Source organism: Equus quagga, chromosome 11 (assembly GCF_021613505.1).
Source record: "Equus quagga isolate Etosha38 chromosome 11, UCLA_HA_Equagga_1.0, whole genome shotgun sequence".
Classification (NCBI taxonomy): domain Eukaryota; kingdom Metazoa; phylum Chordata; class Mammalia; order Perissodactyla; family Equidae; genus Equus; species Equus quagga.
Window position 1 is genome coordinate 22,592,788 of NC_060277.1, and position 25,214 is coordinate 22,618,001.

General features: G+C 43.9%; 1 protein-coding gene across 2 annotated transcripts in view; it reads left to right on the forward strand.

The window, feature by feature from the left end:
* Positions 1-25,214, forward strand: part of FYN (FYN proto-oncogene, Src family tyrosine kinase) — a 204,764-nt gene that overhangs the window by 3,937 nt on the left and 175,613 nt on the right. For both annotated transcript variants that reach the window (XM_046675113.1, XM_046675110.1), the window contains exon 2: positions 23,308-23,347. The gene's annotated coding sequence lies outside the window, so the exon portion shown is untranslated. The remainder of the gene's footprint in view (positions 1-23,307; positions 23,348-25,214) is intronic.

A 25,214-nucleotide genomic window follows, 5' to 3' on the forward strand; every position in this document is an offset into this window, starting at 1 on the left:
ACCCCTGGCTGCAGAAGCAGAGCATGCAAACCCAACCACTGGGCCCTGGGGCCAGCCCTCTCTTGGCCTGTTTTTTTATCTTCTGATTCTATAGACTGCTATAGTGACTAGGAGGGTCCTTAGAAATCACAGTCCTACCTTCTGCAAATTGGAAGAAGAAATTAAGCAGACTCCAGAGGAGAAACTTCTTGCCCCAGGCCATGCTAGAGGAAGGATGCCTCAGCCTGCCCAGCTCTTCAGTCTGGCCTGGGTCCTGTCCATCCACACAGCTGCCCTGACTTGGTGACTGTGAGCCCTGGGTGTTCCATCAAGGTTAAATGATCTTGCAGACATTCAGGAACAGGGCGAACTGCTAGTGTTCTGGATGATCCCTGTCCTCCACAGCCCTCCAAATTATTGGAGTATTCTGTCCGCACTAGTCATCATATTTAATATACATATTTTTGCTATAAACAGTTCATTATATTCATCTGTTCTGCAAACGTTAGCCCAGTATGTTCTTGTGTGCAAGGCACTGGGAGATAGGGTCATGAGAATGAATACTTCTGCTGTCCTTGTTCTGTAGGAGCTTGCAGCCTACTAGAGGAGATAAAAATAATAAATAATAGCTAACTTTTTAAAATATTATTTTGGTGAGGAAGATCGGCCCTGAGCTAACATCTATTGCCAGTCTTCCTCTTTTTGCTTGAGGAAGATTGTCCCTGAACTAACATCCATATTAGTCTTCCTCTATTTTGTATGCAGGATGCCACCACAGCATGGCTTGATGAACAGTGTGTAGGTCTGCACTGGGAATGCAAACCCGTGAACTCCAGGCCGCTGAAGCGGAGTGTTGAACTCAACCACTATGCTACAAGACTGGCCCCAAGAATAGCTGACTGTTGTTGATTATTTACTGTGTGTCAAGCACTGTTTAAGCTATAATCTTAACAATAATGCGATGAAGTAGATTATAATTCCCATTTTACAGATGGGAAATTGAAGCAAGGGAGGTCAAGTAACTAACTCAAGATCATATCACTAGTAAATGGTAGAGTCAGGATTCAGGCCTGATTAGTTTTGTTTCAAAGCTTTGCTCTTAGCCACTAGGCAATATGCAAATTACTACATATGGATATAATGATGATGTTAGTTAAAATGTGTTACATTACATAAACTGGGTGGGGGGTGCGGGGGGGAGGGGTGTAGTGCTTTGGTAATTGATACTGCTAGTTGTTGAGAAATAGAACTTTAAATAAAAAATAAAATGTCCATTCTACCTTCATTCCTTCCGTTTAGACCCTCATCTATTGCTCACCTAGGAGAGAAAAAATTAAATTAAATTTAGAAATGGCAAAGCAAGGCATGTTGGGCTGGAAATACTTTTACTCTGTGTGATTCTTTAAGTTGGGTCCTTCTGTGGTCCAGATAAGTCTCTAAGAGTTTGTGATTTGTGCTACATATTTACTCATTCTGCAGCACTCCTCATTGTATCTGCCATTTGCCAGACATTGAACTAGGTGCTTCAGATACAAAGAGGTGTGATCCTGCCCCAAGGAACTTACCTGCACAAGGACGTCTCTGCCCACGGTGATAAATGCTGTGGTTCTAGGGGTTCTCACAGGAGCAAGGGAGCATACAGAAGGGAGCATGAACTCCGCAAGAGTGGGAAAGTGGGGAGCCAGGCAGAGAAGGCCAGAGGTGAAGAGTAGGACTTGGCTAGTTGAGTGTTGTGGGAAGGTCATTGCCCCAGAAGGAGCAGGTGAGAAAGCCAATGCACAGACCTTTTGGGAAACTGCATGTAGTTCAGGGTGGTTGGAGGTGGTAGAGAGATGGACAGAGAGAGAAAATGGGGCTGGAGGAAAGATTGAAAATGTTCTTCTAAGTATTTTGTCAGGAGTGCCATTTAAGAGTTGTAAGTGGAGATGCTGCTTTGATCTGATTCGTATTTTATGAAGATCATCTGGCCACACTGGGGACTGTTGACAAGAAGTGGTCAAGACTGATGCTGGGGAAGGTAGTTATGGAGACTCCAATGAGCAAGAGATGAGGGTCAGAATGGGAGGAATGGAAGGGGGGATGGAGCGAAAGAGACAGAATAAGAGAGGGTGAGACAGTATTTGGAGGGGGCAGAAGCAGGGTCCTTGGAAAATTAGGTGGAGAGAAGCATGTAGACCAGCAATACAGTAAGACAAGCAGGGGCTGGTGCGCAAAGTGATGACTTTGTCATGGACACCTTGGACTTTCAGGTTGAGTTGTTTCATAGGCAGTTGGATAGATGGGTCTGGAGTGAGGAGTAGGACTCAAATATGAATCTGTTAGCAGCTAATTACAAAATACTTGAAGCTGTGGGTATGGCAGTATCACTATGACAGTGTGTAGAGCAGGAAGAACAGACAGGGCTGAGGAAGAGCCCGGGCGCAGAGGAGGAAGGGGAGCCCAGGCCCTGAATGGGAGAGGAGCAGCCAGAGCATTGGGTGGGCCCTGGGGAGAGAGGATCCTTGATCCCCAGGAGGGGAGGGGTATGCCCCAGAGGTTAAGCAAGACTAGGAACGAAAAGTGCGGTTGGATTTAGCCCCAGAGATATCTGAGCCCTGCCCGAGCAGTGTCAGGGGAGTGGAAGGTGGAAGTCTACAACACTGCTCTCCAGACCAAGATCAAGACATGTCTAAAACCCGAAGAACATACAGCCAGAAGAGACTTCGAGAGCGTGTAGTCCAATGTCTTCATTTTACTTATGATGAAAAATAAGGCCAGGGAGGCTAAGTGACTTGTCGAAGGTGGCAAAGTCACCACTTAAAGCCAGGTTTCAGGCCTTCCAGCCCAGGTGAGGAATTTGGTCAAGAGCAGATTCAGGCTGTGGTCCTGGTTTGACCCCTCCCAGCTGTGCGAGCTGGGCCAAGTTACCTAATCTCTCTGTGCCTCCCTTTCTTCGCCTTTAAAATGGAGATAATAGTTCCTACCTCAAAGGTTTGTTATGAGGAGTCCATGAGTTAATAAATATAAAACTCTCAGAATAGTACCCCACACAGGAAAAGCTGTGTAGGTGTCTGCTGCTATTGTTAAAGCATATGTGTGTGTATATACATATACACACACGTATAATATACACACACACAAACACATGTACCTATAGATACATATGCATATAACATACATACATATAATGTATGCATCCCTTAGGGAAGAGAGGATAAAAATGTATTGCGTGCATAAAGGAAAATTTTGAATACTTTTGAAAGGGGTTTGGGTGACTGTCAGTTCTGAATCAAGAGTTATTGGAAAAGATGGGAAATCTGTTTATATAGTATGATTGAAAATGGCACTTTTAGTGAGTCTTAAGAAATGCAGAATCTTTTTTATTCTGGAGAATAGAAAACATAAAAGCACTCTGAGGTTAGCCCTGTAAAAGGGTTTCTTTGTTTTAGTCAGATAATCAGAATTTTAACCTATTTACAATGAAAATCCCTTGAGTTTGACTCCAGAAGGTCATCGTGACTTTCTGAAGGTAGAATAAACTATGGAGTAAGAAAAAAACTCATGTATTATGACTTTTCATGCATTTGGTTCCTATGAAAAAAAGATGATTTGGGTTATTTAGAGAAATACAATCTTTTTTTTGTTTTTGTTTTTTGTTAGTGTTTCTAGTTGAGCAAATCTAATTTTTAGCTACTACAACACGTGAGTAGCCCGAACAGTGTTATCCAAATGGACTTGGGTGACATGCAGGGCAGACAACTTAGGGATAAGTGGCACTCTGGACTTGATTAGAGCACAGTAATCCTAGAAGGATATAAATTGAACTGGATTTATGGTCTAATAAAAACGTGGGAAGAAAAGATAATGCCTACTGACTCATGAAACTTTAACAACATTTGTAAGGCTCTGAGTTGTTGTAATATTTGCATGGCAGCCTTTCCCATTCGTTTCAGCCTGCTTCCAGAACCACCCGTCTTGTGCCTGGCGCCGGGTGTGAGGGGACTTCAGGTGCTCTTCCTGAGTATTCTGAGGAAGCAGAGATCATCACATGTTCTGCCCTTGTAGACCTGTGACCTCAAGCAGCACCCGGTTGGTTTGGGCAAATATGTATTGAGCACCTATTAACTGTAAGTTTTGGGGAAAAAAACATACAGTATGGGAAAGTCTTAGCCCATTGCTTATTTCAGTTCAGAAGGCTTTTTCTGAGGGCTCCTGATTTCTGGCCTTGTAGTCCCCTCTCTATTAGCATAAAAAAGCACAGAGCACACACCCCGGCTACTCAGCGCTCCCTAAACACACCATAAAAATAATAAAACCTCCCATTTTTATTGCACCTCAGAGGCCTTGTTAAGTGCTTTACATACGGTAATTTACCTAATCTTAACGACTCTGTGAGGCAGGTAGCATTATTCCCATTGGTCAAGTGGGAAGACTGAGACTCAGAAAGGTAAAGTAACTTACCCATTGTCACACCCCTAATTACTAGAGAAGCCGGGTCTGTCTGGCTCCTAAACTCCTGCCTGCTTTTGCTCCCAAACTGTGGTTCCTCATTCCCTGCCTGCTCGCCCTCCCGGCCTTTGCTTTGCGCTTACTGCTGTGTTAAGTGTTGGGGGATGCAAAGGCGCCTTTAGCCCCAACCTCACTCTTTCTGATGGCTCCACTCAACACTTACCTTCTGGCAAGACCCCCACCCCCACCCTCCTTTGGTCCTGTCTCTGGGCTTTCATGGCACTTGGTCACCGCCTCATCATCATCCTTTATCACAGCCTCACTTATAAAGCAAAGTGGAGTCAGCTGGGTGGGAGAGCGGGCAGATACTGGTCTTTTTCACAGCCTTGTGAGCTCTTTGGAAGTATCTGTATCTTATTCATGGTTGATTTGCCAGCACAACATCCAGCCCTATTCCATGAGGTGCTGTCATTATTATTCCCATTTAATAGGTAGGGAAACTGAGGTATAGACGTTAAATGGTTTTGTCAGGGTCACATAGCTAGTAAGCAGAGCCGGGATCTGAACCCAAGTGGTCAGTCTGGCTCCAGAATCTATGCTCTTAACACTAAATGTGTTCCGTCTCTCAAACAAGACTGTAGAGGGTGAGGGTGGAGACAGGTCCACCACCTCCTAGCCCAGTACCGCACAGTCCATGCACAGTAAACATCAGCCCTCTTGTTCCTCCATCCACCCTGACAGAGCAACAAACAGAATATATTGAGCCAGGTCTTATCTCATGATAAGGAAAGAGTTTAGGGCCACAGTTGCCTGAATATCCTCTGAGGATCTTATAGAATGCGTATTCCCAGGCCCTGTTCTGACTCGGTAGGTATGGGGTGGGCAGGGTTGAACACTGAAATCTTTTCTGTATATGAGAATGGCAGAGAGGATGGGCCCATCAGGGAGGCAGCTTCCAAAAGACAAGGAATGAAGAAACATAGTGAGTCTCAGCCATAGCAGTGAGAGCAGGCCGGGAAGTGGTAGAAAATCGTCAGTCAGTCAGAGCGAGGGGGAGCACAGCCCAGGGGAGGCTGGGGATCAGACATCCGTCACAGAGAGACCTCTTACCTTGTCTTTTTAAGATTTCTAGGTACCTGCTCCTTTTGAATGTGCTGGTGGGATTTTATCTGATGAATTCAAACACTTTCATTTTCTTCAGAGCTTCCATTTTTTGAGGTACCCAAAAATAGTAGGCTTTTCATGGAGTTGTATATGGATTCCATCTGCTTTATACTGAAAAGTAGGGCTTTAATGGAAAATTAAAAAGGAGCCAGATCGCCTTTCCCACAACAAAGCCCAGGGCGCTTTTCCCAATTCCTTTCTTCCTTTAATCCCCAGAAAAAGTTACTGAATCTGTATTTCTGTGAAATCCTGCCCAATTTAAATTCTACTGAAAAGGCAAATAAACACCAACAGGTTTCTTCATTTCTGCACATTGTAGTGTATCTATTTAGAAGCAATAACAATTTCAAATATTGTCACTTGGAAAATTTGATTTTTATTTCAATTTAAATTTTATTCCAGAAATTGTGTGATGTGTTGCCTATAGCTCAGCGCATGCACACATGGATATTTGAAAAGTGCCAGTTTCTATTAATGGTTCTTCTTGTTTGCTCTCAGAGTTCGGAAGGTTACACCTTTTTATTGTCTAGTTTATTGTCTGACCTCCTAGAAATACAAACAGAGCACTTCATTGTTTTCAGATGTAGGAGCTAAGTTATCAATGAACTCTTAACATTCCGTCATCCTGTATCTTTTATCATCATTTTCAAGTCTCCTACTTGAAAATGCCAATTCTGTGATTGTCCTTTGTATACCCTTTTGCCCAGTCTATATTCTCTTAACCTGTTATGTCCTTCAGGCTCTCCCATGCTTTGCAAATAATGATTCCAGTTGCTTCACTCCTATACCTTCTAGATTCAGTGAGGAGGTGTTGGTCCATGTCAAAATGGATGTGCTAGCTGATGTAGATACGGGTTCTTTTGCCTTGTCTCTTTACTACCAGCCAGTGAATAGGAGAAAGACCCACGCCTTCCACCATCTCCACGTTTTTAATCATACCTGCACCACCTCATTCACTACTGCACTGACACAGGTGTCAATCTACTATCTTGTGAATATGGAATATGTTGTTCCGGCCTTTGTTTTCCTTTCCTGGAATCCTCTAATCCTTCCTTTCCCTCAGAATTCTATCCATTTTTCAAGGCCCAGCTGGAATCCCAACTCTGGAAAGTTTCCCCTAGTCTCCTCATTCTCTTACCTTGAACATTTGTGTCTCTCAGTTGCCTCCTGATAAATGATACCTATGTTGTTACTTAAATCCTGATATGAGGAATCCAAGGTGCAGAGAATTTTTGTAACTTGCCCGGGGTAATACATCCAGTTGCTAATTTAGTTTAGACTAGAATCCAGGTCTCTTCGAAATCTATGCGTATGAGTCCTGTCTTCTCAGGAGATTGTTGGCCCCAAGTGTGCAAAAATGTTATTTGCTGCTTCCCCCTTTTTTTGGTCCCCTATAGCGTCTAGCACAATGTCCTTCATGGTGTAGATACTTAGCAGATGTTTACTCAGACAGGCCCTGGGGCAGGGCACTGGAATATGGAGCTGGTTTCCCAGCATCTATGGGGCTAGGCTGGCATCTCCTTGGACACCGAGCTTCTGTAGTTTCTGACGACACCTGATTTACTCTCTACTGAGCCACATGGTTTAGGTTCATTGATTGTTTTTATTTATATATATATAATGGAGTATTATTTAGACGTAAAAAAGAAGGAAATCTTGGGGGTTGGCCCAGTGGCACAGTGGTTAAGTGCGCACATTCCGTTTCAGCAAGCTGGGGTTCACCGGTTCGGATCCCGGGTGTGGACATGGCACTGCTTGGCAAACCATGCTGTGGTAGGGGTCCCATATATGAAGTAGAGGAAGATGGGCACCGATGTTAGCTCAGGGCCAGTCTTCCTCAGAAAAAAGAGGAGGATTGGCAGCAGTTAGCTCAGGGCTAATCTTCCTCAAAAAAAAAAAAAAAAAAAGGAAATCTTGCCCTTTGTGTCAACATGGATGGACCTCGAGGGCATTATGCTAAGTGAAATAAGTCAGACAGAGAAAGACAAATACCATATGATCTCTCTTATATGTGGAATCTAAAAACAAAACAAACCCAAGCTCATAAATCCATGCATTAATTTTGTTCACTTGGTGGTTTCGCCATCTGAAGAATCTCCTTAGCAGGGAAGGAGGGTTCTATCCTAGACTTAAGGTCCTACGGTAAAGTAAGGATTTAACACTGTGTCCCAAACATGGCCTCTGTTTGTACATCCCTCAAAAGAATGATTGAAAATAAGCCATATGAAACGTTTTCTGTGGTGAGGAGGAGGGACTGCTTGAGTCATGTCTGTAACAAAAGAGGCAGCAACACGACAGGCAGTGTTTGTCAGCCGCTCGTTAAGAGTCTTCTCAGCTACCTGTGAAAAGCTCTCTGTGATTCCTTGTTAATGGCTTCCCCTGCCTAGCCTTCACCTGGATGCCGGGTTTAATGTATCTGAGGGATGGAGAGCAGTCAGAACACTTCCTGTGGATGTAGGTCAACTGCTGCAGCCTGGAGGGGCACAGGGGTACCTGGTGTTCACTGTTGTTTGAAATTCCGTTATGGTCTTTGGAAAGCGGTAGTGAACTTTTTCCTCCCTTGCTCGTGCACCGTCTATGATTCCAGCACTTTTCCTGCCCCCTCCCCACTGCCACAACCACCACCTTACATGTGGGAGATCACACGCCACTGACAAAATGCACTTTCCCCTTGGCCGGCCTATAATGTCACTACTTCATGTATTTATCATGTGTTTAAACAGTTTGTTCATGTTCAGTCACTTTTGTACGTGTCAGTGCCAATATTGTCCATTTTCAGTAGCAAGCGTCTAGGAGGCTGAAAGCACACCTCATTTAATTTGCTTTGTGCTGTGTAATGACACTGAACTGTGCATTTGTTAAATGCTTCTTGATTATGATTCTAAGCTTCCAAGTTGGGAGGTCTTACAAGTGTTTTCAGTACTTCAAGAATGAGATGCATCTGGAATAAATTTTCTCGTAGATAAGACATTAGGTCCCCTGCGTTGATAGATGCTCAGAGTCGGGGTTTAGAATCCATATTTTGGTTGTACATAATGTTTTAGGTTCCACCTTCTGTTCCACCTCCTTGGGTGAGAATGCAATGATCTCAACTTCTAATTCTGTCTGCAAGTTGGGGCCAAAGCCTAGATAATGTGCCATACCACTCCTTTCTTTTCATTTGATTTCAGACCTCCAACAGTTGGAGGTAGTTCTCTCAGAGGCTGTGAATTGCTCAGTGAAGGCCAGTGAGGTTTGGCGGGGAAGAAGCTATAAGGACTACGGTAATGAGCAGAACCAGATGCCTCTCTGGGTGCCAGTGGCTCCTGGGAAGTTCGGTTAGTTTGTACTAAGTGTGATAAATGGAGGATTGGTGCTTGGAAAACTGCAGCCCTAAACATTCTCTGATTGTACCTTGGCCCAACTATGCCATATGGGGAAAGAGTTCAGTGTGGGAAAGTGTTAAGTGTCCCTAATTTGGGGGGGCCTAATGCAAGTGCCGCTGCCTTCTCTGATCTCACATCCCTGGCTTGACAGATGTTCCATTTCCAGGGGATGAGACACCCTGGTCTCCACCCCCACAACAGCACTTCCATGCACTTGAGATCCAGCACTGCCCCTGTGGGAAGAGCCCTGCTCTTTGCTCCCCGCCAGGATGCTCAGCTGGGCTGTCAGTGCTCCTGGATGAGCTAAAACATGTGGAAATGATCCACTGCAGAGGGTGATGTTCGTGAGGCTGGGGAGAGAGGGGATAATGGGTGGAAGTGAGTTGACAAAGATTGGTAGGGGCAGGATTGTGGTAAGTGTAGAAAGAGCCCTTGTATTAGTTTCCTGTGGCTTCCGTTACAAATTACCCCAAACTAGGTGACTTAAAACAACCGAAAAATTTCTCTTACAGTTCTGGAGGCCAGAAGTCTTAAAATTATGGTGTCAGCGGGGTTGATTCCTTCTGAAGGCCCTGAGGGAGATGCTGTTCCATGCTTCTTTCCTAGCTGCTGGTGGCTGCTGGCAGCCCTTGGCTTTCCTTGGCTTGTAGGCCCATCACTGCAATTTCTGCCTCCGTCTTCACGTGACATTCTCCTCTGTGTGTCTTTACATCCCCTTCTCCTCTCTTATAAGGACACTCATCGCTGGATTTAGGGCCCGCCCTAATCCAAGATGATTTCATCTTGAGACCCTTAATTATATCTGCAAAGACCCTTTTTCCAAATAAGGTCACGTTCTCAAGTTCCAGATGGACATATTTGGGGTGGGAGGTGGGAGCACTGTTCAACCTACTATCCTCTCAAAGAGATAAAAATGTGCAGTAATTGGGAGGGAGAAGGAACAGATGAGAAAGGTATTTGCGAGTTTGAATGCCTGCTAAAGGGCAGGCACAGTACTTTACATGTGTGATTTTTAAGTATCACTGCAGGATAGATGAAGATACAGTGAAATTTTTAGGTGAAAAGAAAGAAGTTCGGAAGTATGGAGTGTCCTGAAACTTCAGTGAAATTGGAGGCTGTGCCATCATTCAAGGTTGGAAGATTTAGAGATGGGAGAGGACCTTGGGAAATCTAGAAAAAGTCTAAACAGCTATGAAAATACAGGATAATGTGTTAATAGATGGGTAAATGTTTTATAGAGAAATAGTGAGACCCAGTGGAATTTGTAGGGATTTTAAATGGTTCCCTTTAGCCCAGTTTTGTAACTTTGCCTTGTAGTACTTGTCACTTTGGAATAGAAAAATCTGACCTTATGGTGACCTAGGGTTGAGAATTGGTTTGAATGGTCAAGTAGGGAGGATGTTCTAAGAGACTAAAGAAAACAGCAATCAAATCAGCTGAAAGTAGGGTTCAGGCTGTAGGGGGGGGGGGGGGGGGGATTGGGATGATGGATCAGGTATGGAAGGGTCTGAGGTTTCAGGGATATGATGAGTGAACACAGCAGGTAGGGAGGAGGAGAGGCAAAGGTGAGAAGGCCTTAGGAAGAGGAAACCCAGGGAAGCGGAGAGTTCTACAGTGATGCTGAACAAAGGTAGTTTCCTGTTGAATGGATCGCCACTCAACAGTAGAACAGAGATTCAGGATACCAAGAAATCAAGACACTGAAAGCTATAGACCCCGTTTGCCCTTGGTTCAAAAATGTATAAATGGTGTCTTCCAGAAGAATAACATGTCAGTATGTTGCACTTTTTAAAAATCCTGCATGCGTGTTCCGGGCCCTCTGAGACCTTGCATCATGACCAGCTGGTTTGGCGGGCATAATATTTTGAACTGGTGTTCAATTTACTTTCCCTTCCTCCTAATTCTCGTTGCCCTGGGAGTCTCTCCCATTGAGGCTAAGGATTCCATTACTTCAGGGGGAGGACAGAATATGGTCTAGGACAAAGAAGACATTGTTCAGCTTTTGACTTCCAAAACAGGCCCTTGAGCATGTTTCAGAGACCGGAGTTAGCCTAGGCCTTCATTTAAAAGAGGCAGGCTTTGTTAGAAGAAAAATGGTTTGTGGATTCCAAGGAGCCCGATCTCAGAGGGCCTGGCATGTATTGTACAGTGAGCCGTGCAGGAGGGAGGCCGCAGGAAGCAGGAAATACCTTCCTGGGATGGAGGATGGAGCTTGTGGGGATTAGGAGAAGACTAAAGATAAGAGATGAGTAGGTCACGGAGGTCCCCCACTCCAGGTGGGTGGAGGAGAACCTACACGCAGAGAGCATTTGTACCCTGTCTCCTGTCTGGAACTCTGGAAGGAAACTACCTTATAATGTGCCCTACAGGGGACATGTTTAGGCAGAAACAAGCCCTGAGATGACGTCCCCTCCCAATTCCCCAAAGCCTATGCGCGGCGTAGGAGAAATCCTGACGGTCCTGCAGGCCCCCTTGCGCAGATGTGGAGATGCTGAAGAGCTGGGTGGGAGAGGCCTGGGTAGAACGAAGAGGTCACAGGATGAACCGTTCCAGTCTCAGTGCTGGAAACTGGCTAGGATTGTGGCCGCACATACCCGCCAGTCACATCAGCACCACCAGGCCAATACCCAAAGACAAGGGGATGAGACATCCCAGGGAGGCCAGTGAGGGCCTGGAGGGCAGCACCTGGATCAGTTCCTCTCTCCATCATGTGGGGTCTGTAATCTCCCCCCTGGGGAGAGGAGGGCGAGGGAAAAAGAACACAGCCCTGAGAGGCAGTTTGAGATGAGTTTAATTTGACTAATTGCCCTGAAGCAACTAAAATTTTAAATCCAAAGAGGTTAAGTTATCTTGAAGTAGCAAGATTGCTTTTTCCACCCTAAGCAGAAATGCAACAGTCATGATCAAGTTGAATTCAGCTGTGGAGAAATGAAGTGACATCTCTTATATACAGCCAAGTAGTAGGTGTAAATTTTAAACCTGCCACACTGCAGTTGAGCTGTATTTTAACAGGATGATGATGATGGTGATGGTGATAAATTTACTTCCTTCTATTCTTGTAGTATACTTTTTCCTTTGAGTAAATCGTGGCTTAGCATACCTGTAATAGGTTCATTTTGGGCAAGCAGTGGGAAGATCTGTCCTCTCAAGGGGCAGAGTTGGCCACCAGATATTCCAAAGTGTAGTGGGGATTTTGGCTTCCTGTTGTTTGGCTAGTGGCAGTTCTGAGTGCCCTGGAAGGAACGACCTCAGTTGCCATGGAGCCTCAGGTCAGTGGAAAGTATTAGAATCTCAGGCCTTTCTCTAATGAACTTAACCATGATGCTGGAGACTAGAAGATAATTTTTAACTGGATGTGATCCTTCACTTCCATATTTTAAAGGTACCAGGGTGAATACTAGAAATTATAGTCTCTAACTGACAATAAGGGGAGAAGCTCTTTATTTTTATTCCATTCTCATGAACTAAATAAAGCATGAGTTTATGAAAGGATTCATTTCCAAGTATAATTCATAATAGTTAGCAGAACACTCCAATGAGGGAGGAGGGGACCCAGTTAACTCTTTTTAAATATATTTCATCTCTCTTTGACATTTATACGAGGACAATGCTGCATTTGAGAACATGTTTTAAAACCTGCTTTTTCTTGAAATGCCTAGTAATTTTGGAAGGGAAATCTTTTAAAGAGTGTGCTTTTGATGGGGTGGAGTCAGGTGGGAAGCTATCTGTTGGGGTACTGCTTGTGTATTTTCCTACTAGAGAATAACTTTGAGGGGCTGGCCCTGTGGCCCAGTGGTTAAGTTCACGCACTACCCTTCGGCGGCCCAGGGTTTCACCAGTTCGGATCCTGGGCGCGGACCTAGCACCACTCATCAAGCCAAGCTGAAGCAGCGTCCCACACAGCACAACCAGAAGGAGCTGCAAGTAGAATACACTACTATGTACTGGGGAGCTTCAGGGAGAAGGAGAAGAAGAAAAAAAGGAAGATTTGCAACAGATGTTAGCTCAGGTGCCAATCTCTAAAAATGAAAATAACTTTGACACTTTGAGCACATCTAAAAACATAAGTATATCTCATATTTTCCCTCATCTGTCAGTGGGAGCCAAGGGAGCTAGAGATGGGGGACCATAACATTTATTGAAAAGAGTGACTAAAATTAAAAATTACAGAGTTTTTAAAAAACGTCGATTTAGTAATGACAGATCATTTTTATATTTTGGACCTATGCAATAGTTCTATTCAAAATTTTCTCAAAAATAAAATTTCTAAAAATTAAAAACGTATGTCCATATATATTGGAGCAAAAAGATCTTTTTATACTGATTATCTAAACATTAAAAAGAGCGTAAAGCAATAATTTGGTACATGTTCACTCTCTTTAGTTAGTTTTTTAGCCATATATCTTTAGTACCCATGTTGCTGATATTTTTTATGAAGAATGAATTGTTTTTAATTTTCTCATAGAGTTACCTGCAATCTCCTTGAGAGTTGTGTTTTATAGTTAATATCTGAAATTGTTACTATTTTCGATTGCCATCTATGTATACGTCATAGCATTTTTAACTGAGAAAATAGCTCTTTCTACAGATGCACGTAAGCTCAAAGCAAATTCTAGTAAATGGAAGCTTTTCTCAGACTAAGGTTTTTTCGTAGTGAAGTGTGTAAATATTTTGGCCCCAATATTTTCACAGGTCTTTTACCCCCATTCAGGATTCTTATCTTCAATAAATATTTTTATAAGACAAAACTCATGAAAATAAGTTTCTCTATGGTCCTTTTGAATGTTTTATCACATTTAGATGACAGAAAATCATAGATTGTTATAATTTCACTCCATTGTGGTACAGAATATGAAAGTATCCAGTTACAACTAGGAGCACCATCAAAACTCGTCACAAGTCAAGATACTCCAAAACCTCCTAAAACAACTTCAGAATTAAACCTTGGGCGCTGTTTGAGTTCTCATAAGTTAACATGTTTAGTTCCTCCTTTGCTTTTGTTGGGATAAATTTCAACATCTTCCTACTTGCAAGCCTTGTTTTCAGTAACTGTCAATGGCTAAACGCTCTTGAAGCTATAGCATTTTGGCGCTTGATTCACTGCTTTGATCAAAGATTTCCAACTGTTTTGGAACAGAATGCACCCAAACTTTACAGGATTCATTTATCATACCATTATGGCACACCTAGGTTGATTTAGAGTCATTTCTCAAACATTTCTAAAACCTTTGATACATGATGACAGGCAGTAAAATAGAAGGCGTTTACTGCCTTGCTGAAGCATTTTTTGTATTCACAAAACACTGTCACAAAAATTTTGTGGTTCAGTTTTTCTAACTGTTTGTCAGTTTCTACATGTGTAGTTTTTTTTGCCTTTGGTAGGACAGAGCCACTTGTTTGAATGCAATTATGAATTACGCATATGTCATACCCAATAACAAGTAACTTCCTACTCCGTAGGTTTCTTGATTTAGTAAGGACAATTGTTTTTAGCATCACAAAATTTGTATTTGCATCACACTACAAAAACAGATCATTTCATCTCTTGTGTTAAATTTTTTACAGTTTGCAGTAGCATTCACAATAGCATGAGATGTTTCACCTCTGACAGAATCAACTTCCACAGCCTTTATTTCAATCCCCAAAAATAGAAGGAAAAAAATCAAACCGTTATTGGAATTAACTGATTTTTCTGTTTGAAGCACCTGTTAAAACATAAAACTGGAACCATTTAATTGTTTGTGAAGTTTCTTTCTTCTACTAATGAAATGAACACGTTACAGCTATCACTTCACTTTTCAGATATTCACAAAAAAACCTGAAGTTAAAAATAAGCAGAATCAACCGAGAATAGCCGTCATTTGATCTAAAAGAAAAGTCATGCGTCCTAGAGTGCAGTATTACGGAACCTTCTTTAGCTGCCATGTTAAATTGTCATCCTCGGGCACAGTCTGTTACAATAACTATTAACATTTGAAGTAGTTGCTGAGACTTCTTCAGCAGATTTGTGACTTATGGTTTATGTAGTGAATGAATGATATCACCAGGGCTCCTTTTGGTGGATCATAAGTAACAACCACCATTTTGTGCAAGTTGACATTCATCATCGACTTTCCTGAAAAACAGAAATTCAGAACTTAGTTTTTCATTAAGTTTTAGCTCATTGCTGCTGAAAGGGATATTGCAAAGTAAAATAGAATAGCCATGAATAAATGACAAAAACACTGTAATGAAAGCATTTCTACCATTCTTGGGAAGGTCTGTTTCCTGCAACTATTGCATGTACACCTGTAGTTTTCTGTTTCCCTTCTGATGGTGTTTTGTGCATCTCGGGCCCAGCATGGGTCACAGCACAGCCAGTCAGTGCAGACAGTGGCAGGGCACTACCCATCGAGAGTTAGCTGCCCTTAGCTGCTTGTGTCTAAGCTCTTTTTGTTTTATTGGTGAGTATCCTGCATGTTTTCCTTGAAAGGGAAGTGTTTACTCACGCCAAGATTGGAAAAGGACAGGAAGAGAGATGGATTGTCATTGGTCACCTTGCAGGCTTAATCTGGTGTTAAGGTTGAAAATTCCCTTCACTGTGCAGTCGTCTCTCCCACTGGTAGGTGAGACTGTGGCAGAAGCTGGGAGGGCCAAGTGGAGGTTACCAAACCCAATCTTGGTGCATTTTAATGCAACATTAATAATAATATTTGGTTTAAAAAAATGAAACATCTGGACAAATGCTCACTCTGTCCAGCTGCCAGGACAATAGGTATAATCTAGCACTTTCACAGACAGGCCAAGGCATGAGGTCACTCTAGTTGGAGATCACATTTCCCCAGCTGCTTCACACTGTTCTTTTCGTCTGGACTCTTCTGATACCATGACTGCTCTGCCCTCTCCTGTTGCCTTCCAATCCCACTTCCCACAACAGCTGAGGGAGCTTTTAAAAATTGGTGTGAGACCACATTGCTGGGTAACACCCCTCTGTGTCTTCCTGTTGCACCTGGAATAAAGTCTAGCTCTTCGGCCTGGCCCAGGGGGCCTTGCGTGCTCCCACCCTCACCCAACTGGCTTCTCTAGATTTTAAGCTTTCAGGGGACATGTACCTTGCCTGTCTGTTTTCTTCACCAGCGTGGCACATGAGAGCTGCTCGGTCTATCTTCTCAAAGGAATGAATATTTGAATTGAAAAGGAAAGAAGAGGGAATGTCTTGCTAATCCATGGTGGTAAGGAAATGCAAGTCTAAATCTCTGTGTCCTCAATATTATTTCTATCTCTGATAACAAAGTTGGACAGCAGAATGTATCACAGAACTAAATCCTCCCATTAGCAGAGGTGTTATGTAGCCTGTAAACCATTCTGATTCCACAGTCGCCCAGCCAGTCCCCACCCGGGGAAGTAAGTGTGAATTACAGCGAGTCTATTGTTTCCACCAGCATTAGGTCAGAGATTTTGTTTTAAGTACACTTGGCATACAGGAGGAAGAAAGATGGTTCTCTGGTTGATTTGGGGGGTGGTTGGGACATATGGTGTTGGTGGTAGAGGAAGGTTTTGAAGTCACGATTTTGCGATCTTGCTGTGTTCTTACACAACTGCTTTCCGTTGGATCTCTTTAAAACATGCTACTGTTCAGTTTTATCATGAGTGCCTTTCCAAGGACAGCAAATGGTTTTACACACTATGACATCGTTTCCATAGCAACTAATGTATTTTAGCAAAGAGAGACTCAGCTAGAAGTAGGCTAAAAAGGACAAATACAGAAATGGCACAGTGTAAAATGTGGGGCAATGCGTGTTGTAGTAAAGATTTTTTTCTGACTTTTGTTTAGGAAAACCCGTATAACTAGATCTTGGCTTCTTAACTCTTCCTAATAAAATTTTTACTGCACCCAGCACTGTCTAGTATTTTGCTGACGCAATTCCTTTAGTTGGCACTTGGATGTGTTCGCTTGCTTTAACACGATGCTCATTCTATCAACCTCAATTTGTAATTTCATCCATTTTTAAAATAGGGTGTTACCGGTAGCAGCCACTTCACTTCTCTGCTGCCCTTCGTTGCAGCACTTCTTGAGAGGATTGTCTACACTCTTTCCACACAGCATTTGTTGAAAAATCCAAGCCATTCCAGTCTTCATCCCACCACTAATCCAGTTGGTCCCACCTTGTTCTCTAAGCCTATTAGAATTTGCCTCTTTTGTTTAGTTAGAAGCCAACATGCCTAAGTATACATTTGAAATAATTTTACAAAACATCAAGCCTCATGTATGAGCATTTATGTAAACTCTGGTTTTAAAAAAATAAGAGATCATGGGGCTGGCCCCGTGGCCGAGTGGTTAAGTTTGCGCACTCCGCTGCAGGCGGCCCAGTGTTTCGTTAGTTCGAATCCTGGGCGCGGACATGGCACTGCTCATCAGACCACGCTGAGGCAGCGTCCCACATGCCACAACTAGAAGAACCCACAACGAAGAATACACAACTATGTACCGGGGGGCTTTGGGGATAAAAAGGAAAAAATAAAATCTTTAAAAAAAAAAAAAATAAGAGATCATGTTACCCTACTTTGTGCATCTGAATGTACTTGAATTATTTTGTTAGATGATAATAAAGCCCCTTCCTTGCTCCAAAATTACCCCAAGTGGTGGGCAGATAGCAGTCAATCTCCTATTTAACAGAAAGAGAAACCAAGGGATACATCTATGACTTATAAAGATAGCACATCAGTCTGTGAGCTGGATCATACCCTCATTTATGTTTTATTGGGTGCGTTTAAAAAATTTAAGCCAACATTTTAAAATTGGGCAGTTTTGTATAAAAACGAAGTTTCTCAATTCTCTTAAAAAAAATTGGAAGGTCTGGCGAAAGTGAGCCTGTATTCTCTCATGACAACAGCCTGCCCAGCAGGGTTGTGGTTGGTCCCTTGGGACAGGCAGGGTCTTCAACCCGCCCCTGCATCCTCTCACCTGCTTCCTTCATTCATTTTACCTTCCTGGCCCCTGTGGGTGGTTTAATATGTGACCCTTGCTGCATCCCCTCCCCCTACCCAATCACAGAGCAAATAAATAGCAGAGCTAGGGATAGAACTTGGTTTCCAAGCCAACTGCTTCCTCCCCGTGGACCAGAATTGTGTATTTTGCAGAGTAGTTCGTAGGCCAGTGGTGAGAGGCATGTTTAGATGGTAGAGCCTCCGTTTTGCACCTTACTGCTTGAAATAAACCCTGAAATTAATTGTGCTAGGTACATTGTTCGTCTCTGGGGTGCTCCCTTCTTGTTTGCCTCTATCAGAAGTAAGTTGTATGTGCTGTGAGTAGTGACGTGCAAGATGGAGGTGCTGCAGTGGAGTGTGAACGTTTCATTGTGCATAGAAAAACTGACCAGAAGGGGAAAGCTCCAACATCATAACAGGGGTTCCAGATTTTCCAGATTTGCAATGAGCATATGTTACCTTTTCAGTGAGGTATATAAAAGAAATGAATGAGGGAGTAGGACAAAGTATATATGACATTGGCTGAGTCCCATGGTGTCCTCCCAGTGCAGGAGACTCAAGGCATTCACAGTCACCTTTGCTGTCCTATTGCAGACTAGACCCTTTCCTTCGAATTCCTTCAAGGCTTCCCTTGATGTCAGTGTGCTGAAGATGTCCTTCGAGTGGCATCCACCTCTTACCAACCTTGTCACTGGCCTGTGCCCATCCCCATGGTGAATGTGTACTTCACACTGCCCCTTTACTTGGGGTGGGGTAAGATGGGAGAAGAGGTTGCAGTCACTACCATCTGGAACCTTGTTAGAAGGTTCATGTGTGCAGGAGGACACGGGAGAATGAGCTAGTCTGGAGCCAGAATGAATGGCTAGAGGAAAGCACAGTTTTCCTAGGGAAGTGGGGTAGGGAGGAATACCCCAAGACAAAGGGCCTTGTCTGAGCTGGATCCTGCCTCCAGGGCCTGCTCCAGCTGTTGGGCACACAGGAGACGTGGTGACCCTGAGCGTGGACCATCCCAGACACTGCCCTGCGTGTCCGTGTGCAGCTGTGGAGGCCTCGGGAGCCCACTGTGAGAGTGGGCCTGTTCCCAAGCTTCAGGCGGGGAGCCAGGGGCTGCCCCTTCACCAGAAAACATTGAGGAGCTTCTGTGTGTGCTCTGTGTGTGTCTCAGCTTTCTTTGGAATTGTGGCAGAGTCTGGCCCTGCCTGGTCTTTTTTGTGCCTTGGAGCCTAAGTTAAGAATAACCGAAGGAACACTGTCCCTGTTGACACGCTTGAGATGGAAGTTGCTATCAAATGGCCATTTTATCCTCAGTCGCCACTGACATCACACCACGTACAGCTCTGAGGTTCTCACTTTAGTTTTGATTGAATAGAGCTATGATCACTGGAGCAGAAAGAAGCCATTCAGATGTGAATGTGTGAAGACGTGTCTGGTAGTGTGCAGATGTTTTTTGGCAGGTCAATGAATATTTTAAATCTTTTGCAAGTAGTGAAAAGGGTTGATTTGAATAGAGGAGATTCTGTGGCAAGAGAAAAGTATATCTCATTTCTCTCTCAGTCTTCCTTTTCTTAAAATAATCGAACAAAAACCCAAACCACGATGTAAATCTTGGGTTCATCATGGCCCGTAAATCTCCTTCATCACATATGAGATGTGATCATGACTAATGTGTCAAATCTCAGTTTCTCAGTCATACTTTTTAAATAAAAAGGAAACACTGGGCAATATTAAAAATAACGGCAGAATCTCCAGATTGGATCTTTGTCATTTATTTATAGCTAGAGACTCAGGACTAAATCTAAAACAAAAGTCATTTCCTGGTTATCTATATGCTGTCTGTGCTATCCGGGTACTCCCCAGGTTCATACCCTCCACCCTCCCCAACACACACTCCTACTCACGCATGCAGGAGGGAGCAGGGCCGGCTTGATCCAGGGCCGTTTTGTTTCTTTCACCTCTGTTGGTCAGTTCTTCCTTAGTTACTCTGTCACCGCTCCTCTTCACCCTTCACCCCTCCATCAGCAGAGATGGCACAAGCTCCTGTTGTGTTGCAGACACTGTGCCATCCTGGCCACAGACGGGTGGCATTCGAGCAGGGGAGACCGTGAACACAGGGACTGTGTAAAGTGCTATGAGGACACAGAGGAGAGGAGTCTACTTCTGCATAGAAGTGGGACCATAGGGAAACAAGAGTGAAAAGTGGATTTGTCCTGGGCCCTGAAGGCCAATTAGGAGAAAATATACTCCCCCAGTAAGGTTAGTGAGACAGGAATGATGACGCTTAGCTCAGTGCCAGGAATCTGCTGGGGGCTGTCTCTATTTTCCTGCCCCTTCCTAGGAGAAAGACGGGTTGAAAATACTCTGGGCAGTGCAGCCGTGTGCCCCGAATTGGCGGACCTCCTAGCTGGCATACGCTCTCATGCTCTGGCCTCTGCCTTTGTTTCTCACCTTTCTCCCACCAGCCCACCACCGTCCTCTCACCTCGCCCCCTCTGGCCTGTAGCACTACCAAGCCTCTTGCCATTCCTGGAGCATGTGGCTAATGCCTCTTTGACTGTGTCTTTTCCTCTGCCTGCACCGCCCTATGGTGAGGTGCCTGAGGAGATGTCCCCTAGGCATCTGGAAATACAAGAGCAGTGGGGGCTGGAGGGATGGCCATATCAGGAGAGAGTTCGAAGGTTTATTTTTAGAGTTTTCTCTAAAAATAAAAATCTTTGTGTATTCTCCCAAAGATGGAGGATTTGATCTGATCTAAACAGTTGGGAGTGGTTCATTTTTGGTCAGGGCCTCGTCCTCTGGCTTCCGTTCCTGCAGTCGAGCACACATTTGCAACATTTACAAATCAGCCTTTTCCACTGGGGAATCTGGGTCACTTCAGTCATGATTCTCAAACGAAACATCAGCACTACTTCAGCAGGAAGAATAAAAGCATGGAAAATGCCCTAATGCCCACAAGCCCACAATTGAATACATGGTCAACTATTTCAAATGTCTGTCTAACTACATATTCACATCTGTATTCATACACACGCACACACACACACACACACACACATATTGGGAGGGAGGGGTCTATCTTGCCTTAAGCTTTAGAAACTTAAAACTTGGATATTCCAGAAATCTGGATTTAGAGTAAAGATAAAGTCGGAGAATAATTGGTCAATTTCTTAAAAAAATTGTTTTTTAGGAATATAAAAGTCGTTTAAGTAAAATGCAACTCTATTTCACTTAAACATTGGATGACTAAAATTTATTTATTCTCAACTTTTCAGAGACACAGCCTTGATTTAAGAAAGATATACCTAGTTTTGAAAACAAATGCCATTCTTCATGCTAGAAGGGATTGCCGTGTGAATTTTACTTTTAGGAAATTCTATTTCATCCTACCGTATCCTCTTTGAAACAATGGAACTGGCGTCTAAAAATATCTCAGGCCGCGTGTGCTTGCTGGGAGTCTTTGAAGTTAAAGCTGTGACATCCTTCTGGTTTATGGCTGCAGGATGATGCATATATGGATTGTCTTCGTTAATTAACTCCATCTGTTTAGTAAGCGTGAAAAACAACTTGGATGATGCCACATAGATGTATGGATGGATAAGATTCCTTGTGCACCAGTAAGATTCCTTGTGCCAGCAGCTCCAAATAGGTTTTCAGTTTTCCTTTTGGTACCGGTTTCTAAAGTACGGTGGAGGGAAGACTCATTCTTTCAGAGCCTGCTGTTGAATTGGGCATCCTGTGTGGTTGCAGTTGTGCTGTATGCGTGAGAGAGGTTAAGTTTCTTCACTACTTGGAAAAGGGTGATGATTCTCCAAATGCTGTTTCTGTGCCAGATAAAGGAGTCTTTCAGCCTGCAAATAGAAAATTCCATTCTGTAAATCAGAGTGACAACCTTCCTAAACCTCTTTGGAAATGGAAGTCAGACTTCCACTGTATATATGTTCCCTTTGGTGAAAAGTTCTCAGAGTACTGAATTACTCTTTGCTGGTCCTAGGGAGACCAGTTAAAATTTCTGGACAGAGGATATTCCCATTTTTTACAGATCAGCAGTGTCTAGATCCCCAGTGGGTCAGCCAGAAGAAAAGGCCTGTATTGCCTGGTGGTGTCTCCTTGGTTAGGACAGGACAGCATGTCTCAGAAGGAAGAAGGAGAGGAGGTGATGTGGGTTGCTAAGGTACGAGCTGTGGTGGCATGCTCGTGAGCACATTCTCCGGCCTCTGGGCTGGTTCTCTTGCATGTCTGTGCTGAGTTCATGATTTGAATGCCCATCTGCAGAAGATAATATGTGAGTTGCTAATTCTCTTCTCCATGGTCATTTTTCTTTCCTTCATTCTGAGTCATCTTTGATTAAACAAAACAAAGATGTTACTGTTAATTATGCATCCTTTTAAACATCATAAAAATTCTCTTTTGTGTGCGTGTGGGGGGATGGTTTTAATGGGGATAGTAATTTATGATGGGGGTATTTTAAACCACGGACCAAGAAGTAAGATGCTAAGAATCATACTGAAAAAAAGTTTGAGTCTCTACGAAGATAAGAAAATTTGTTTCTGCTTCTTTTTTGTTTTTAGATTCCTCAAACCTTTCACTTTCTGCCCTAACATATTATTGTCAACATAATTCCACTCAACCATTTTTATTGTTCTCTTTACACACCTTATTAAAACTGAAGCTTTGTTCAAACAGCTGAAATTGCAAATAGTAAACGAGGTACCACAATATTGGCAGAGTGTATAAGCAAATTGGAAATCTGGCACCTTACTCCTAGCACTTTAAAGATTAATGTGAAGTGGGCATGGGTGCCATGAGAGTCAGCATTCTGCTTTGCCAGGGGGCTTGGCACAAGGTAATCCTGGGGCTGCAGCTCTGTGGACAAGTTGGTGCAGGCTGGTGGGTTGGCAAACCTCCCAGAGAGGGGACCCCCAGCTGATGGGAAAGAGGAGCCATCCCAAGAAGGCTGTTTGAGTAGTGAGGCCCACCCACAGCCAGACAGGAAATGGGGCAGATATGGGCTGGGGGCTTCAGGGAGATTGTCAAGGGGTAAGTTGAACAAGACCTTGGAAGATTCATTTTTCATGTGTCCCAACCATGGATGACTTGTAGGCACTCTGAAGAAGAGGAGTGTGTGTGTGTGTGTGTGTGTACACACTCAAGACCTCCATCCTTATCTTTCCCGGCTCTGGAAAGTTAAAATCTCATGCTGGCTTCCTTGCCTGGTACAGGGCCAGGTTTTTGCAGTTGCAGGCAGGTGTTTGTGGCAATTGTGACTTAGCAACAATTGTGTGAACAAGAAAAAAATTTGTGGGCAAATTGTCTGCAGCAAATGGAAATTCTATGGTGGTACTTTGTGGGTGGTTTACAGGCGAAGCGTGCTCAGTTCTCTTCTGATGTCTGTTTTTTTTCTTCTACAGTTTTTTGAAGAAGCAGGATGCTGATGTAGACGTGGAAAAAGTAAGTTGACAAGTTTTGCACTCAGAGCACATGCCTTGTGCATTAGAAAGGGTTTCCCATTGGGACCCAGGACTTGGTCCACTTTGAACTTGGGATTGTGACTCTGAGTCCATAGGTTTCTAAGAGAGAGGTTGAGTTGGAGATGGAGCTATTATATGAAATAGAAAGTTTTAGTTCACTTAGGTGAACCTGCTGTTTTTTCCTGTCCCTTATTTGTAACACTCAATTTTGATAATTATGGGCACATATGTTTTAGCTGTAAGATATGTTTCCCCACCCTAGAAATAGAATGGAACAGCTGTCCCGTGGCTGATGAGCCTTCAGGGATGGTGAGGGGTGGGTAGCACTCCATCTTCAGACTGGTTAAGGGAAAGTTCCTTTTAGTCCATTCATCGTTGGTTTTTCCTCCACTCTCAGAGGGCTACTGCTTACCTTGGTCCTGATTGTACCTTTGAATTGCAGTCAGTGTGTAACAGGTCATGCTTTCATTAACTTAACATTTTTTTGGTGCCCTCTGAGTGTTAGACACCATGCTGGACTCGGCTGAGACAAAAATGAATGTGACAGATGAGTACACAGGTGATTATTATACAATGTGATGGAGCGGTACAGAAGGGGCTCTGGGAGCTCAGACTGAGGGCTGGGCTATCCAGAAGAGCTGCTTGCTGCAGGAGATGTGTGAAAGAACCGTGAATTCATTCTTTCTGCCAATGTTGGCAGAGTCTTCTCTGCCTGTGCTTCTCGTCTCCCAGGCGCCTCGGGCTCCCATGAAAGATCACCCACAGGATCCTTTTCTGCCCCAGACTCCGCTGCCCAATCACATTGCCTTGGGTCTAATTTTTCAGCGGTTCTGAGTTGCATTCCTTGATTCCCTGGCCACTCAGGGGCTGTCACTTTGTCATCCTGGAATGACTTGGAGTTATTTCTCATTTTGAATTTGTGTGTAAGAGATGATCTTCTCCCTTAACTAGAGCTATCGCATTTGCAGACAATGTACCTTTATTTTAAGTTGAGGAAGTATACTATCTGAAATTCGTTCTAGAACAATTATGAGCCACCCCTGACGTTCCACCTCATGCAAGCCCCTGGCTTCTGCAGAATGGTCTATGTTCTACTTTCAGTCGTGGCCTTTTTAGCTCATACAAACCAAGGGGACTCAGGGAAATAAAAGTCTCTAGTCAGGGCCAGGCGGAAGGGAGCCTTGTTAGAACCTGCATGCACTTAGGTTTTGGCCGTGGAAGCCAGGGGTTGGCAAAGGCACTCCCTATGGAGGTGAGCACTGTGGCCCTCCTGGGCCAGGCCCACAGCAGGCTGGAGCATTTGGGTGTCAGGAGCCACCTCAGGGTGACCTTGCAGAGAACAGCTGGAGCACCTGGTGGGCAGTCCAGGAATGCCTGGTGCTGGCCTAGGCTGCAGGGCTTGCCGGCCTCATGTGGTCCTGGCAGAGGGGCATCCTGCTACTAGCAGAGGGGGAGCTCCCGCTGATGGAGGAGGCAGGTCTGTTCATTTGTGTTCCCAGTACAACCCAGTGCCAGGCCGATGAGAGGGTTCCGTAAATGGGGCAGGAAGCCCTGGGTGGAATGCATTAAATTCTTACTTCAGCTCTCCTGTTCGTTTGCTCTAAGATCTCAGGCCAATCTTTTCTCTTCTCCAAGCCTCATTTTTCTCATCAATAAAGGGGTCTCTTTTCCTGAACCAAGTGAAATTCTTCATTTTTTAACTTAAAAACACAAACTATACATATTTTTTTGTTTTCTGACTCGGACTTTGTACCAAAAAGGATAAAGGCTGTTGGCTGCCAGTCTGAAGAATGCCTCATAAGGCCACTGCGGGTTGGGAGCTCCTTAAAGGCCGAGCTTTGTCTGTG